Below are 15236 nucleotides of genomic sequence, written 5' to 3'. Positions count from 1 at the left end.
CAAATTCAACTTTCTTGTTCTTCCTTGCCCCTGGTTACCATAAACAGCCTATCCCCCTTCCCATCAGCTCTAATCAATAACTCACATCTGTTCCCTTGGTTACCTGTATCCTTTGTTTCCCTGAATCTGCACATCTCACATGCTCCACCTCTGTACCTCATGTCCCCCTCCCCTTTTATATTTGGGAAAATATGTACAAGTAGCCAATCGGGTCAGCTCAGATTGTGTGGTCCGGCCACAGCCCATGGGGGAGTGACACAGAGACAGGGACTGCGTTAAAGATAAAACCCCCCTGGTCTCCTTTGTTCTGTGTGCTCTTGTGATCTTGATTGACACAAGTGGCACCCTTTTGCAGAAGTAAATTGCCTTGCTGAAATAATTTGCCTGAGTGCTGGTTTTACTTCATGGCACCGAGCATTTATTCCTAGAGCATTTTATATCCAACAAGACGCAGAGGGGACCTCTGTCCAGGCCAGGGCAGATGGCTTTTGGTGCCTTCTAGTCAAGAATCACCCCTTCCTTTGTCTCTTCGAAAAGAGGATGAAATCAGGGCTGTAATGGCCTCATCTGTGCAGTAACAAGCTTGAGGTGTTGTGAGATCTTCGCAATAAAGGGTTGCAGGGGAGGGAGGGGTGGGGAAAGGAGTAGCTGAGTCTCTGGTGTAGAGGCTGACAGCTCATTTCTGAAGGATGATAGGGGGCCCCATTCAAATGACTGCAAGGCCCAGTAAGTCAAACTGAGATCAAGGCAGGCTGTCTCCCTGTCAACCTCATCCTTCAACCCTACCCCCAAGGTTCCCTGGCTCTGCCCATTTTTCGGTTGTTGTATTTGGCCCTCCAAATCCTTCATCCCCTTTCCTTGAGCTTTGTCCCTCAGTGCAGCTTCTCTCTCAGCACACACCTAGGGACTGCTCTTTATCCCTCCCTGTGGACTTGTTCTTCAGCACTGAATTCTCCCTTTGTTTCCCAAATTTTATTGAAGTGGTGCCTGCAGGGTAGGATGGTGGGGAAGAGTGGTTTGGGAGGAGCCACAGAGGGCTCTGGAGGGGCTACTTGCAACCTCTGCTGCTTGCCCAACATTTGGGGAATGAGGATAGGACTTCCCAAGATTGGTTCCAGCTGTCACTGATCCCCTACCTTCTCCCTCTCTGAGGAATGGCTCCACCTCACTTTGCCAGTTTTAGCATCTTAGTGGTCTGCATTTAGGGGCCACTTTCCCATAAGCCTTTGCGGGAGTGCTTGCTCAGTGCAATCCCAGGGGTCTTGGTTTTCCGCAGCTGTTCCTTTCCAACATCACTCTCTTCTCTCCCCTGCCTTGTTAACCCTCCTTTCCCATCTTGAGGGGTCCCTTCATGTCCTGGCCTCAGGAATTCCTCTTTTTAGGCCTTGGAGTGAGGTGAGAATCAAGATCTCCACAACTGGCTCCTGTGATTCAGATGCTGGGCCCTGTGGTAAACCTCTCCAGGAAAGGAACAGGCAAGGGTGGAGTGAGACTTGGGCGTTTATAATGAGTCTTCAAGGGATCACGGGCTCTGAGAACCGTAGAACTCAGGACTTGTGAATCCTGCATAGCTCCTGGGGAACTGAGATAACGCTGGGCTCAGATTAGGAATCCGGGGCTGCTCGCCACTGGGGGAAATGAATCCCACTGTTCACCCTGACTCGGGTGATTCAAGGGCCCTGATTCCCCAGGGCCATGTTTGATTAAGAAGAGTAAGCCCAAAGGAGAGGTTGTGGAATGATGAGTGTGTGGAAGGGAGATGGTTAGATGAGGGTTTGAACTTGGAGATTCCAATTCCATGGGGGAGAATTTTGTGTGGTGGGAGGCTGACAAGTGAGAACTTCTGTGAAATATTCTAATAGATACTGGGAAGAGGTATCTGTCTTTTGAAATATCCAAGCTTTTATGGATTTCTATATTACCTCTTGTTCTCAAGCTGAATCTATACTGAAGATTTAAAAAATCTGGTATATCTGGGCCAGGCACAGTGGCTCACATCTGTAATCCCAGCACTTTGGGAGGCTGAGGCTGGCAGATTACTTGAGGTCAGGAGTTTGAGACCAGCCTGGCCAACATGGTGAAACCCAGTCTCTACTAAAAATTAGCTGGGCATGGTGCACACGCCTGTAATCCCAGATACTTGGAGGCTGAGGCATGAGAATAGCTTGAACTTAAGAGGCAGAGGTTGCAGTGAGCCAAGATTGCACCACTGCACTCCAGCCTGGGTGACAAAGCAAGACTCTGTCTCAGAAAAAAATTTTTGTTTCTTTAATCTTAATAAGTGTTTTATGTAATTTTAAGTAAAATGTACACAAATGAAGAAATAGAAAATGAATTTACTATTTAGTAGTAAATTACAAATTTGTTAAAACAAATACATCTAACCATCTTATGTCATTTCATATGGGTATAAATAACATTTTTAAATGTTGGAAGTTATTCTCTTATAGGAAATAATGATCATATGGAAGCTAGTTTTGTGTCTGGCAGATAGTAGTTGCATAACAGCTTGTATTTTTTTTTTTTTTTTTTCACTACCAAACCTACCTTTGGAAGATGAACCAGTCCTTGAAGCCCAGCTTCCAATCCAGGCTTTTTCCTTTCTGCCTCATTAACCTTGTCCAATCAGGTCTTTGACAGTCATTAAGTCATTAAAGCTGTGATTTCTCCTTCTCCTGGGAGTCTATATTGTTGCTGTTGAGCCGGCCAGAAGGGAACTGAGATCACTTCTCTTTATGAGAAAAACCCTGAAAGGGAGAATCCTGTGACACACGTGAGCATTCTCAGTACAAGCATGTAAAACATCCGTGAACCGTTATACAGTCTGCAGTGGGAGCCACAACAGGACTCTGGATTGGCTCAAAAGCCCCACTTGGCTGGGCACAGTGGCTCACATCTGTAATCTCAGCACTTTGGGAGGCCAAGGCGGGCGGATCACTTGAGGTCAGGAGTTCTAGACCAGCCTGGCCAACATAGCGAAACCCCATCTCTACCAGCTGATCTGTTCCCAAGCAAAGAAGAGAGACTACCAAATATATGATGTTGGTAACAATAGCGTGCCTATCTTATAGATGAGCAAATAAAAACAAATGTAGATAATTTGGCCATATTCACACAGCTAATAAGTAATGGTACTTGGCTTTAGCCTGGGATTCTGGAAACATCTGGAGTCTGGGTCTGAGGGATTGTTCTGTTCAATTCCTTGCACCCAGGCAGCCTGGTTCTTCAAATTCCTCTGGTCTCCTAAAATCTGACTAATTCTGGCCGGGCGTGGTGGCTCAGGCCTGTAATCCCAGCACTTTGGGAGGCTGAGGTGGGTGGATCACCTGAGATCAGGAGTTCGAGACCAGCCTGGCCAACATGGTGAAACCCTATCTCTACTAAAAATACAAAAATTAGCCAGGCGAGGTGGCTGGCACCTGTAATCCCAGCTACTCAGGAGGCTGAGGCAGGAGAATCACTACTCAGGAGGCAGAGGTTGCAGTGAGCCGAGATCACGCCACTGAACTCCAGCCTTGGCGACAGAGCAAGACTCCGTCTCAAAAAAAAAAAAAAAATCGAATTCTGATACAAGCAAGATTTAGGTGTCTGCTACACCAGACCCATCTCCAGGGACCTCTCAGGTGAGGATTGCAACGTGGCCTATTGACATTTTCCAAGCTGGAAACCTCTATGATAAGGCACTGCAGAAACAGTACCTGGTAAACATTTGTACTTCTTATCCCTGGAACATTGGATCCTTCCAGCTTAGAATTCCTTGTTAGTGGGGACGGAGTGGGGAGATGTTTCTACCAAAGAGCACAGGCAGTGTCTGCTAAACTACTGTTGTTACTAACTTGGTCATTCTGGCTTTCCCATGATGGTAGGCTGGCAGGAAAAGGGAGGAGACATTATACTTACGTAGGTCATTGACCCTGATTATCATGCATTGGTGATGTTGCTACTCAAGTATATCTGAACCCAGGAGGTTCTGTGAATGCTTCCATACCCAGGCATAACCATCAGTGGGCACTTGCAGCAATCACAGCTCTCTATTAGGGTAAGTCAGCTAAGGGATCTGACCTCTTAGAAGTGAAAGTCTGTTTTCCCAGTAGGTAAGCATCTTCGACCTGTAAAGGTTGGCTCTGGGGGCAGGAACTATAATATGGTTGATAAAGGAGGGAGGTAATAAGAATCAATTATGGCTTCAGGCCCAGTTGTAATGGTGGGAAATGTTATCTTTTCTACTAATCCGCTTATATTGAGTCTTAAGTAGAGATCGCGGCTCACCAGGTTCTTGCCTGACTCTCTGATATGCTGAGCTACATGCAGAGCTGGCGCATGGGCAGACCCAAACACAGGCAGGGGAGGATGGCACTGAACAACTTTTATGCCCCATCTCACGTCCTCTTGGCCCACATTCCTACCCTGACCATAGCTGCACTCAGGTGAAATCAAAGACCTCCTCACCGTTTCTCTCATGCTCCTTCTAGGAGCTTCTCTGCTGATGCAGTGTGGGAAGCCTGCAAGAGCCCCTCAGCCTTTCTGCAGTATGCAAGTCTGGGACTGCAAATGGGTTAGGTCTCCCTGGCAAATCACTGACAACGGATGATGAAACCAATGGACAAACAACCAGCCTCCTAGGCTTTGGTGGGAGACTGAGGACCACCAACTAGATCGAAGCCCATTGTCCACAGTGGTAACCAGCTCAATACCCTATGCTTGGGATGGCCTTCCCTTCTCCTTTCTTTTACTCTCTTAGTGTCCTGATGCCTGTTTTCTGAGATCCCTTCCTAAAATAAACTACTTGCACATAAGTCGCCATCTCATGCTCTGCTTTTGGGAGGCCCTGAAGCATAGTGTATTAGTCTGTTCTCATGCTGCTAGTAAAGCATACCCGAGACTGGGCAATTTATAAAGAAAAGAAGTTGAATTGACTCACAGTTCACATGGCTGGGGAGGCCTCACAATTATGGCTGAAGGCAAATGAGGAGCAAAGTCATGTCTTACATGGTGGCAGGCAAGAGAGCTCGTGTAGGGGAACTTCCGTTTATAAAACCATCAGGTCTTATGAGACTTACTTACTGTCACAAGAATAGCACAGGAAAGACCCAACCCAAGATTCAATTACCCCCCACCGGGTCCCTTCCACAACATGTAGGAATTATGGGAGCTACAATTCAATATGAGATTTGGGTGGGGACACAGCCAAACCATATCACATAGACACAAGAGCTATTGAGACAAGTGTAAGCCTGTGACTCCTGGGACTACTAAACCAGAGGAAGAGCTCTCGCCTGAATTATAATTTGTGTTGGGAGGGTTCCCTTTCAAATTTATATTGTGTGGGAACTCATAATCTCAGTTGTCTTCTTACTCTCCTGTATCCTCTGTTCCTCTCTTTTGGCAAAGAACTAGAGCCTATACATCAATTTATATTTTACCAGTCCTTCAAAATGTCCATAAGCTACCAAATTTCCCTAAACTTGATATATTTCTCCTTAAGTCATAATCAAACTTAAGTAACAGTCTATACTCATTGTCTTTGTTTCCTTAAATCCAAGTTCTCCATTTTCTTGCAATTTTCACTTACAGGATCATCTAAAATTTGTGGGTGAGGTTTCTTTACATTGGAAATTTGTAGGGAAACCCCACCTGGAACATCTAAAAATGGGAAAGAGTTGGGGGTCAGAGCCACGGATAAGATACGAACGTCCCAGATTGAGACTACGTGGGAAAAACATGTCTAGTGTCTGGGAAGAGATGTTATTTTGGGAGAGAGAAAAAAGCCACTCAATTGTGGTTGCACTGCCAGAGACCCGGTTACCACCCAGTCATCCATAGCACAGAAAGTCCCCCACTTACAATGGTTTGACTTCCATTTTTCAACTTTATGATGGTATGAAAATTATATGCACTCAGTAGAAACTGTACTTAGAATTTTGAATTTTGATCTTTTCCCAGGCTAGCAACACGCAGTATGATACTCTCATGATGCTGGGCAGTGGCAGTGAGCCATAGCTCCCAGGCAGCCACACGTTACAAGGGTAAATGATGGACGCTACAGTTCACTGTGCTGCCCGATAATTTTGCCCAACCATAGACTAGTGTTTTGTTTGTTTGTTTGCTTTTGTGGCAGTGTCTCACTCTGTCACTCAGGCTGGAGTGCAGTGGTGAAATCTTGGCTCACTGCAACCTTCTCCAGGGCTGAAGCAATCCTCCCACCTCAGCCTCCCAAGTAGATGGGACTACAGGAACGTGCCACCACACCCAGCTAATATATATATATATATTTGGTAGAGACAGGGTTTCACCATGTTGCCCAGGCTGGTCTCGAACTCCTGGCCTCAAGTGATCTGCCCATCTCAGCCTCCCAAAGTGCTGGGATTATAGGCATGAGCCACCGTACCTGGCCTAATGTAAGTGTTCTAAGCACGTTTAGGTAGGTGAGGCTAAGCTATGATGTCCAGTAGGTTAGGTGTATTAAATGCATTTTTGTCTTATAGTATTTTCAATTTAAGATGGGTTTATCTAGATGTAACCTCATTGTTAAGCCGAGGAGCATCTGTATTATCTTTGTAGGTACAGGCAAACCTACAGGAAACCTAAAATTCCGGTCTTGGCTCACAGTTCCCAGTCCCATGAGTTACAAATTTTCAATGGCTAACCAGAAGACAAACCAACCCAAACTACCTGCTTCTGTAAAATGCTCTAAGAGGGATGGGAGGAGCTATCTTCTCTCCCAGGACCTAAAATAAGAAGTGTGAAGCCTTAGGAAGAGACTGACATCCCCATTTATAATGAGAAAACTTTGAATCACAGAGGTTTATAAATGACTGAAATGCTTTTCAGAGAGACTATATTTTACCATTCTCACTCCCAATGCCAGAATTCTCTGACTCAATTGCATGAGAATTCTGGCCTCTACTTTTGGGGGTGGGGGAATTGTTGGAATTTCTCAATTTTAATCATTCTTGGTTTGACTCAAGCCTCCAGCCCCAGCTCTCTTGAGCTGCACACTCTCCCTGCCTTACCCTGCCCTCTGCCCCTTTGGAAACTCTCCTTAGTCCCAGGCTTCTCACTCTGAGAGACTCAGGCAATCCTGGGCCTCTAATCCCATATTGTAGCTATGCATGCTATTGAGTTGGGCTTTCCATCTTAGCTGTCAAGGGCCTATTGTATTTTAATTTTTTAGAAATAGGGTTTCGCTCTGTCACCCAGAGTTCAGGGGCATGATCATAGCTCACTATAGCCTAAAACTCCTGGGCTCAAGCCATCCTCCTACTTCAGCCTCCTGAGTAGCTAGGATTACAGGTATACACCATTACACCTGGCTAATTTTTTTTTTTTTTTGGTAGTGACAGGGTCTCACTATGTTGCCCAGGTTGATCTCAAACTGCTGGCCTTGAGTGTCCTTTTGCTTCAGCCTCCCAAAGCACTGGGTTTACAGGTGTGAGCCATGGCACCCAGCCTAAAGAATCTATTTTATTAGGGGATTTGATGACTCAAAGTTTCCCTTTCTGCTAGTCTAATATTACAGTCACTCTTATAAAACAGCAATGGTATGCTTTGGCTATGGTGCTGTGGCTGTGGTCTACATTTCCTGGGGTTGGGTGTAAGAGTAACAAAATACTCTACTGGGGTGCTGCTGTAACAAAATACCTGAAACTGGGTAATTTACAAAGAACAACAGAAATTTCTTTCTTTTCTGTTTTTTTTTTTTTTTCCTTTTTTTTTTTTTTAAGACAGGGTCTTGCTATGTTACTCAGGCTGGCCTTAAACTCCAGGCAGGGCTCAAGCAATCATCTTGTCTCAGCCTCCTGAGTAGCTGGGACTCCAGGCATGTGCCACTGTACCCAGCAGAAATTTCTTTTCTCACAGTTCTGGAACTGGGAAGTCCAAGATTAGGGCTCCTGCCCCTGGACCTGAACCTGGATCTTTGGCTTTGATGTTGGACCTTGTGTGTGGATATGAACTTTGAACCTGTACCTTGGAACTAAACCTCTGACTTGGATTTGTTCTGCATTTTGGAACTCACCTTAGACCTGAACCTTGGTCATGAAATGGATCTGAATCATTCTTGGGTCTTGGACATGGGACTTGGACCTCCATGTGTATCTTGGACTTAGGACCATGATCTGGACCTTGTAAATTGACTTGGACTTTGGACTTGGACCTTGGACTAGAATTTGTCCACGGCTGTGGACCTCATCTTTGGATCTGGATCTGGACCTGGTCTTGGATGTTGGACCTAGATGCAGGCCTTGATTTGATTTGGAACATGGACTTAGTCCTTGCACATGGACCAACACCCGAGTCTTTGGAACTGCATCTTGGACCTTGGATCTGAAATTTAAACAGGGAGGTGACCTTTATTTCTTGTATTTGACTTTATAACTGGAAATTCAATCTCTACCTGGATTTTGGACCTGGATCTCAGACCTTGCTTTTTATTGGGCCATGGATCTTATACCTGAAACATGGAAATTGTACCTGGATTTGGACCTTTGACTTGGACCTGGATCTGGACCCAGGGATAAGATTTGGACCTCACTTGCAAATTTTGGTAATGAAATTTTCCTTTGCTCCTGTAGTCCTTGGACCTAGGCTTCAGTCATGGATTTGGACCTTAGATGTGACCATCAGACCTTAGAGTTGAACCTAATTCCTGGTCTTCAGTCCTATAACTCAGAATGAATTATGCATAACCTTGGACTTAGAACTTAGATCTGGATCTTAGAGCTGATACTTGACCTGGTACTGGATATTTAACCTTGGACTTCAGACATGGATTTAATCTGGGCCTTGGGATAATTTAAGATCTAGAAGTGGACCTAGAATAAGACCTTGGCCTTCTGTGCCTGAGCCTGGACTTTGGAAGTGGACTTTGGGCCTTGTAACTCAACCTTGAATATGAGCCTCAAATGTAGACTGCGGGCCAGGCGCAGTGGCTCACACCTGTAATCCCAGCACTTTGGGTGGAAAGCTGAGGCAGGTGGATCACTTGAGCTCAGGAATTCGAGACCAGCCTGGGGAACATGGTGAAAACCTGGCTCTACAAAAAATAAAAAAATTAGCCAGGCTTGGTGGCACACACCTGTAATTCCAGGTACTCAGGAGGCTGAGGCAGGAGGTTCACTTGGGCCCAGGAGGCAGAGGTTGCAGTGAGCTGAGCTTGTACCGCTGCACTCCAGCCTGGAGGACAGAGTGAGACTCTGTCTCAAGAAAAAATAAAAAATAAAATAAATAAATAAATAAGAGAAAATACAGCATGTTTGTAAGATCTGTCTCTTGATGATCCAAGAAAGACAGGAAATAATTGCCAGAGTAATGCCTTGAGTAGGTGGGAGGAGACAGGATCTTCTGCACAGATTGGGGTAACTTTAAATAGGAACTTGGAAGGTTTGCCCATTGTTCATCCTAACAAGAAGGAAGCAGAGTACATAAGCACAGATGCAGATAGGTGGCTCAATGTGGTCTTGGGAGTCTGAAAAGTTTCTCTTCTGGCTGTTTTTGTTACTTTCCTGAAATAGGAAGTAAGGTTAACAGCTGGAGAGTGAGGAAGTGGGAGGAGGTGTTGGAGGTTTGAAGAGAAAGGAGAATACATGAATATATCTAGGAAAGTGGAGGAGTGGACACTCTAGGAAGACGTGGGAGACATAAGACAGGGATGTAGAAGGGACTATGACTTAAGAGTAAGATTTACTGATTTAAGATTTTCTTTTTTAGCTTAAAAGTAAGAGAGTGGTGGCTCATGCCTATAATCCTAGCACTTTGAGAGGCCGAGATCGGTGAATCGCTTGAGCCCAGGAGTTCAAGACTAGCCTGGGCAACATGGCAAAACCCCATCTCTACAAAAAATACAAAAATTTGTCCAGCATAATGGAGCATGCCTGTAGTCCCAGCTACTTGGGAGGCTCAGGTGGGAAGATCACCTGCGTCAGGGAGGTGGCAGTGAGCCGAGATCACGCCACTGCATTCCAGCCTAGGTGACAGAGTAAGACCCTGTCTCAAAAAAAAAAAAAAGAAAAAAAAAGAATTTAGAGATGGAGGAATTCTAATAATGTCAAAGATTAGAGTATGGATACTATTCATTACCATTAATAAAGGAACAATATGCCTGGTACTGTGCTGGGTGACAGGGATACATGCATGAAGAAAACAGCCTTTGCACTAATGAAATTTGTTCTCCCAGCAGAAAGCCAGATTTTAAACAAATAAGCTATGAGGCTGGTCTGAAGGTAGTGAGTTATCTCAGTTGTTCAGTTAGTTACAGGTTGAACGCCTTGTTCTACTCTTTCCCCTTTTTCACTGCTGCACTTGACTAGTCTTTAAAAAAAAAAAAAGATAGGAATCATGACTTATTACAATGGTGGTACATGTTATGAAGAGCATGATACACTGCATGACAGAGTAAAGAACTAGGAAAACCTAGTTGGACTGCAGGATGTAGGAAGGCCTTCCTATGGAAAGTACATTTAAGTTGGGACCTGAAGGAGAAACAGGAATGAGCCAGGCAGGAAGTAGGGGGACCTCATGGGTAAAGACCCTAGCAGGTAGAGAACGTCCATCAAGCTCCAGCACTAGGAGTGGGTGAGTGGTGAGAAAGGACACTGAAGAGTGCTGTGGGGGAGTGCTGGTCTTTATTCAGTGTGCAGTAGAGAGTTTTAAATGGGGGTGACCTGAAGAGATGGACATTTAAAAATAATTTTTTTTTTTTTGAGACGGAGTTTCGCTCTTGCTGCCCAGGCTGGAGTGCAATGGCGTGATCTCAGCTCACTGCAACCTCCGTCTCCTGGGTTCAAGCGATTCTTCTGCCTCAACCTCCCGAGTAGCTGGGATTATAGGCAGGCACCACCATGCCCGGCTAATTTTGTATTTTTAGTAGAGACAGGGTTTCACCATGTTGGTCAGGCTGGTCTTGAACTCGCGACCTCAGGTGATCTGCCCTGCCCACCTCGGCCTCCTAAAGTGCCAGGATCACAGGCGTGAGCCACCACACCCGGCCTAAAAAATAATACTTTTTTAATGTGTGTGGAAAGGTGGATTGAGGGAGGGGGTGGATGGTGAGAGTGGAAGAGACAAGTTGGGAGGCTTGAGATCCAGCAAGAGATGAAGGGCGCTTGGGCCAGGATGAAGCAGTGGATGTGGAGAGCAGCAGACACACCGGACAATGATTTCAGACGTGGGTGCAAGACTCGGTGTTTCCTTCCCTCTTTTCTCCTGGCTGCTCCTCCCTTACTGCTTCCACCTGAGCTCACAGATGCCCCAAACCTAGTCTTCATCTGAAAACCTGTGAGAAAAGATGATTAAGTCTAAGTTTTGGAGTGGCTACACAGCAATACGGTAGCAATAGGTAACTAGTGTGCACAGCTAAAGATGGGGGAAAACCAACACATGTTCACGATTGTTCAATGTGAAATTAATTGTAATAGCAAAATTTTGGAGACCATTTAAATGCCTGTTATTGAACAGATTATGGTATGCCCACACATGGAGTATTACACAGCTGTAAAACACAGAATAAAGAAGACTGTTATGAGCTTTTATGAAGTGACTTCTAGATTATATTTCAGGGTTAAAGAAAAGACAAAATGCAAAGGAGTATCATGACGTATGTTACCTTTTGTGTGAGGAGGAAGGGGAAACACATTTTTTCAAAAAGAAATGTAAGAAGAGTAAACCAGAAACAAGTACAATGGATTTTTTTTTTTTTTTTGAGACAGGATCTCGCTGTCACCCAGGCTGGAGAGCAGTGGCACAATCACGGCTCACTGCAGCCTCCACTTTCCAGGCTCAACTGATCCTCCTGCCTCAGCCTCCCAAGTAGCTGGGACTACATGCATGTGCCACCATTTTTATTTTATTTTAAATTTTATTTTATTAAAACTTTTAAAAATTATTTTTTTACCTGAACTACACAGATGTAAAAAATTATTTTATTTTTCTAAAAAGATGCAACAAATTATTTCTTACTGTAAATGACAATTTATAATTGTATAAATTTATGGGTTACAAAATGATGTCATAATCTGTGGATACAATGTGGAATAATTAAATCAAGCTGGTTAACATATCCATCACTTCAAATACTTAGCATTTTGTAGTGAGAACATTTGAAATTTACTCTTAGCAATTTTGAAATGTATAATACTCTACTAACTATATTCACCACACTGTGCAACAGACCTCAAAAAAATTATAAAATGAATTCTTCCTGTCGGAGATTTTGTATGCTTTGACCATCATTTAAATTTTTTAAATGCAACAAAATATCAATTTCAAAACAGCATGAAAAATTGAGTGTGTTTAACCATACTCAGCTGATAACAGGGCAAATGAGTTGAACAGAATAACATTCTATTCCATGTTTAATGAACTGGCAACAAGACAAAGTTCGTGGAAGAAAGGCAGAGGAACTTGGGCAAGAATTAGAACCGAGGGGCTCCATAATCATCTGACATCAGTTCCCATGTTATATCTATGGTTAGAAATGTACATGATAGGAACTCCAAGAATCTTAGGATTCTTCTAAGGTCCCAGGTTCGTGGCTACAACACTTATGCTGAGTTACTCTCTGTGCTAAGCAGTTATCTGCACAGATTCCTTCCTGTGCATGGTAATTTGGTAATCGTTCAAATTTTGGATCCTTGGCAATCCTTTAAGCCACTTGATACTTTGCCCCAATTTCTCAGTTTCGGCCTTTACACAATCAGTCATACAAGGGATACACTTGGCATATAGACAGTTCATCACTGATTGCAGTATGTCTCATTTGGCTCCAATGGAAAAGTTGGTAACGTTGGAATCAAACAGGATGTGGTAAGGTGGACCCAGCTGTGTAATATATTGGAAAAATAAGCAGGAAGGGTATTGGGGAACTTTTCTTTCCTTCAGCATGCTGGGATATTTCTTTTCTTTTTAGGTCTTTATCATTTTCTTTAAGCCTGTGATATCAGAGACTAAGCATTCGCTTCATGGTCGCAGACTTCCTTGTTTTCTTTTGCTCTCCCATGCTCATGTCATACTCTTATTTTTTTAAGACAGGGTCTCACTCTGTCACCCATGCTGGAGTGCGTGCAGTGGCTCAAACTGCACTGAAGCCTCAATCTCTGAGCCTCAAGCAATCCTCCCACTTTGCCTCCCAAGTAGCTGGGACACAAGCATGCACCACCACACCCAGCTAATTTTTTTATTTTTATTTCTGTAGACACAGGGGTCTCACCATGTTGCCCAGGCTGGTCTCAAACTCCTGGACTTAAGTGATCTTCCCATCTCAGCCTCCCAAAGTGTTGGAATTACAGGCATGAGCCACTGCGCCCAGCCTATTTTTACTTTTTATAGAGACAGGGTCTCACTATGTTGCCCAGGCTACAATTGGTTTGCTATAGGGAATAGTTTTTTTTGTTTTGTGTTTTTTTTCTTTGAGACGGAGTCTCGTTCTTTCACCCAGGCTGGAGTGCAGTGGCACAATCTCGGCTCACTGCAAACTCCACCTCCTGGGTTCAAGAGATTCTTCTGCCTCAGCCTCCCGAGTAGCCAGGACTACAGGCGCGTGCCACCACGCCCCGCTAATTTTTGTATTTTTAGTAGAGACGGAGTTTCACCGTGTTAGCCAGGATGGTCTTGATCTCCTGACCTTGTGATCCGCCCGCCTCGGCCTCCCAAAGTGCTGGGATTACAGGCGTGAGCCACTACACCTGGCCATCTAAACTTAATTATCTCCCAAATGTCCCATTTCCAAATATCATTACATGGGGGTTAGGGCTTCAACATATGCATTTTAGGGGGATATAATTCAGTCCATAGCACTTTGTCTTTTGGTGGACCTGGGTGCTGGGTGTGGTCATTACTATTGGAGTGTCATTGCTCTCACATCAGTGCAAAGGACTATACGTACCTACATACATACAAAAACATATTTACATCTATCTCTATAGATTTAAATACACAAGTTCACACTGATATCACCAATTCAACACCACAGGGTTTATTCTGGTTTTCTCCCTTTCCGTATTTGTGGGAGCCAGGTTTTTATGAGAGACAATTTTAGTGGGAGATAATTCTGTGTCTCTTGTGGAGACACAGAATTCTGTGAAAATAGAATTTTCTGTGAAAATAGAATGAAAATAGAATAGAAACACAAGAATTTATGAAAATAAATGTTTGCATAATTAATTCTCTGTCTTAATTGTCGGAGATTTTGTACCCTTTGACCACCATTTAAATTTTTTAAATGCAACAAAATATCAATTTTGTTGATATTTTGTGGGCTGAGATGTTGACAGATTTTGTTCCAGACTATTTCAAGGATTTTTTTTTTTCTTGAGATGGAGTTTCACTCTTGTTGCCCAGGCTGGAGTGCAATGGCATGATCTCGACTCACCACAACCTCTGCCTCCCGGGTTCAAGCGATTCTCCTGCCTCAGCCTCCCGAGTAGCTGGGATTATAGGCATGCGCCACCACGCTTGGCTAATTTTTGTATTTTTAGTAGAGACGGGGCTTCTCCATGTTGGTCAGGCTGGTCTCGAACTCCCAACCTCAGGTGATCCACCCCCCTCAGCCTCCCAAAGTGCTAGCATTACAGGCTAGCATACCTGGCCATTGTGCCCAGGTATTTCAAGGATTTTTGTACAGCAAATGGCCTTAGAAGACAGAGATAGTATCTCCCTAAGATTGTGGTTCCTTAGCCGTGATGCAAACCTGCTGTGTGTTAACACTTTCCTGGGCCTGCCAGTATTGCCCTGTGGGACTTGGAGGGCAAGAGGGACCAAGGCTAACACACTGCCTGCTGTGCCCTGAGCAGTAGTCTCTGCCCAAGTAATCTTGTATTTTCTGCCAGCATTCATGAAGCTGGCTCCCTAACACAAGAAGTTGTTGAAAGTTCTACTCAGCTTCTTAGCCTCTCAACTGCCTCTTCCAGAATCAGCAGGTGCCCTTATGGAAAAAGTGGCTGTAAGTCCCAGGCTCACTTCTCTAAGTTTCCTTTGTGTCCTGAATTTTGGTTCTATATTGCCAGCTGATGCTTTCAGATAGATGCTGTTTATATTTTGCACAGCTTTTCTAGTTGTTCTCTATGTTCAGTGGGTCCAAATTTCCTGGTCTACCATTAGTGAAAGTGGTAGATGGTGAAGGCAATTTTCAACTCAAAGAAAGGTTTCAAGGCCACCAAAAAGAGAGAAATACACATGTACTGAGAAAGAAAGTCGACCTCTCATAAGAAGTGTCACAGGTTTGTTAGGTCACACACATACCA

The 15236-nt window shown here is 44.2% G+C and overlaps 1 pseudogene; it reads right to left on the bottom strand.

Moving 5' to 3' along the window:
- Positions 1-11896: 11896 nt before the first annotated feature.
- On the bottom strand, positions 11897-13192 carry LOC129058261 (rRNA-processing protein FCF1 homolog; annotated as a pseudogene).
- Positions 13193-15236: the final 2044 nt, after the last annotated feature.

Source organism: Pongo abelii, chromosome 2, assembly GCF_028885655.2.
Source record: "Pongo abelii isolate AG06213 chromosome 2, NHGRI_mPonAbe1-v2.0_pri, whole genome shotgun sequence".
In the NCBI taxonomy this organism is placed as follows: domain Eukaryota; kingdom Metazoa; phylum Chordata; class Mammalia; order Primates; family Hominidae; genus Pongo; species Pongo abelii.
Note: the sequence above shows the minus strand (reverse complement) of the source record. Positions and strands in the feature narration are given on the sequence as shown.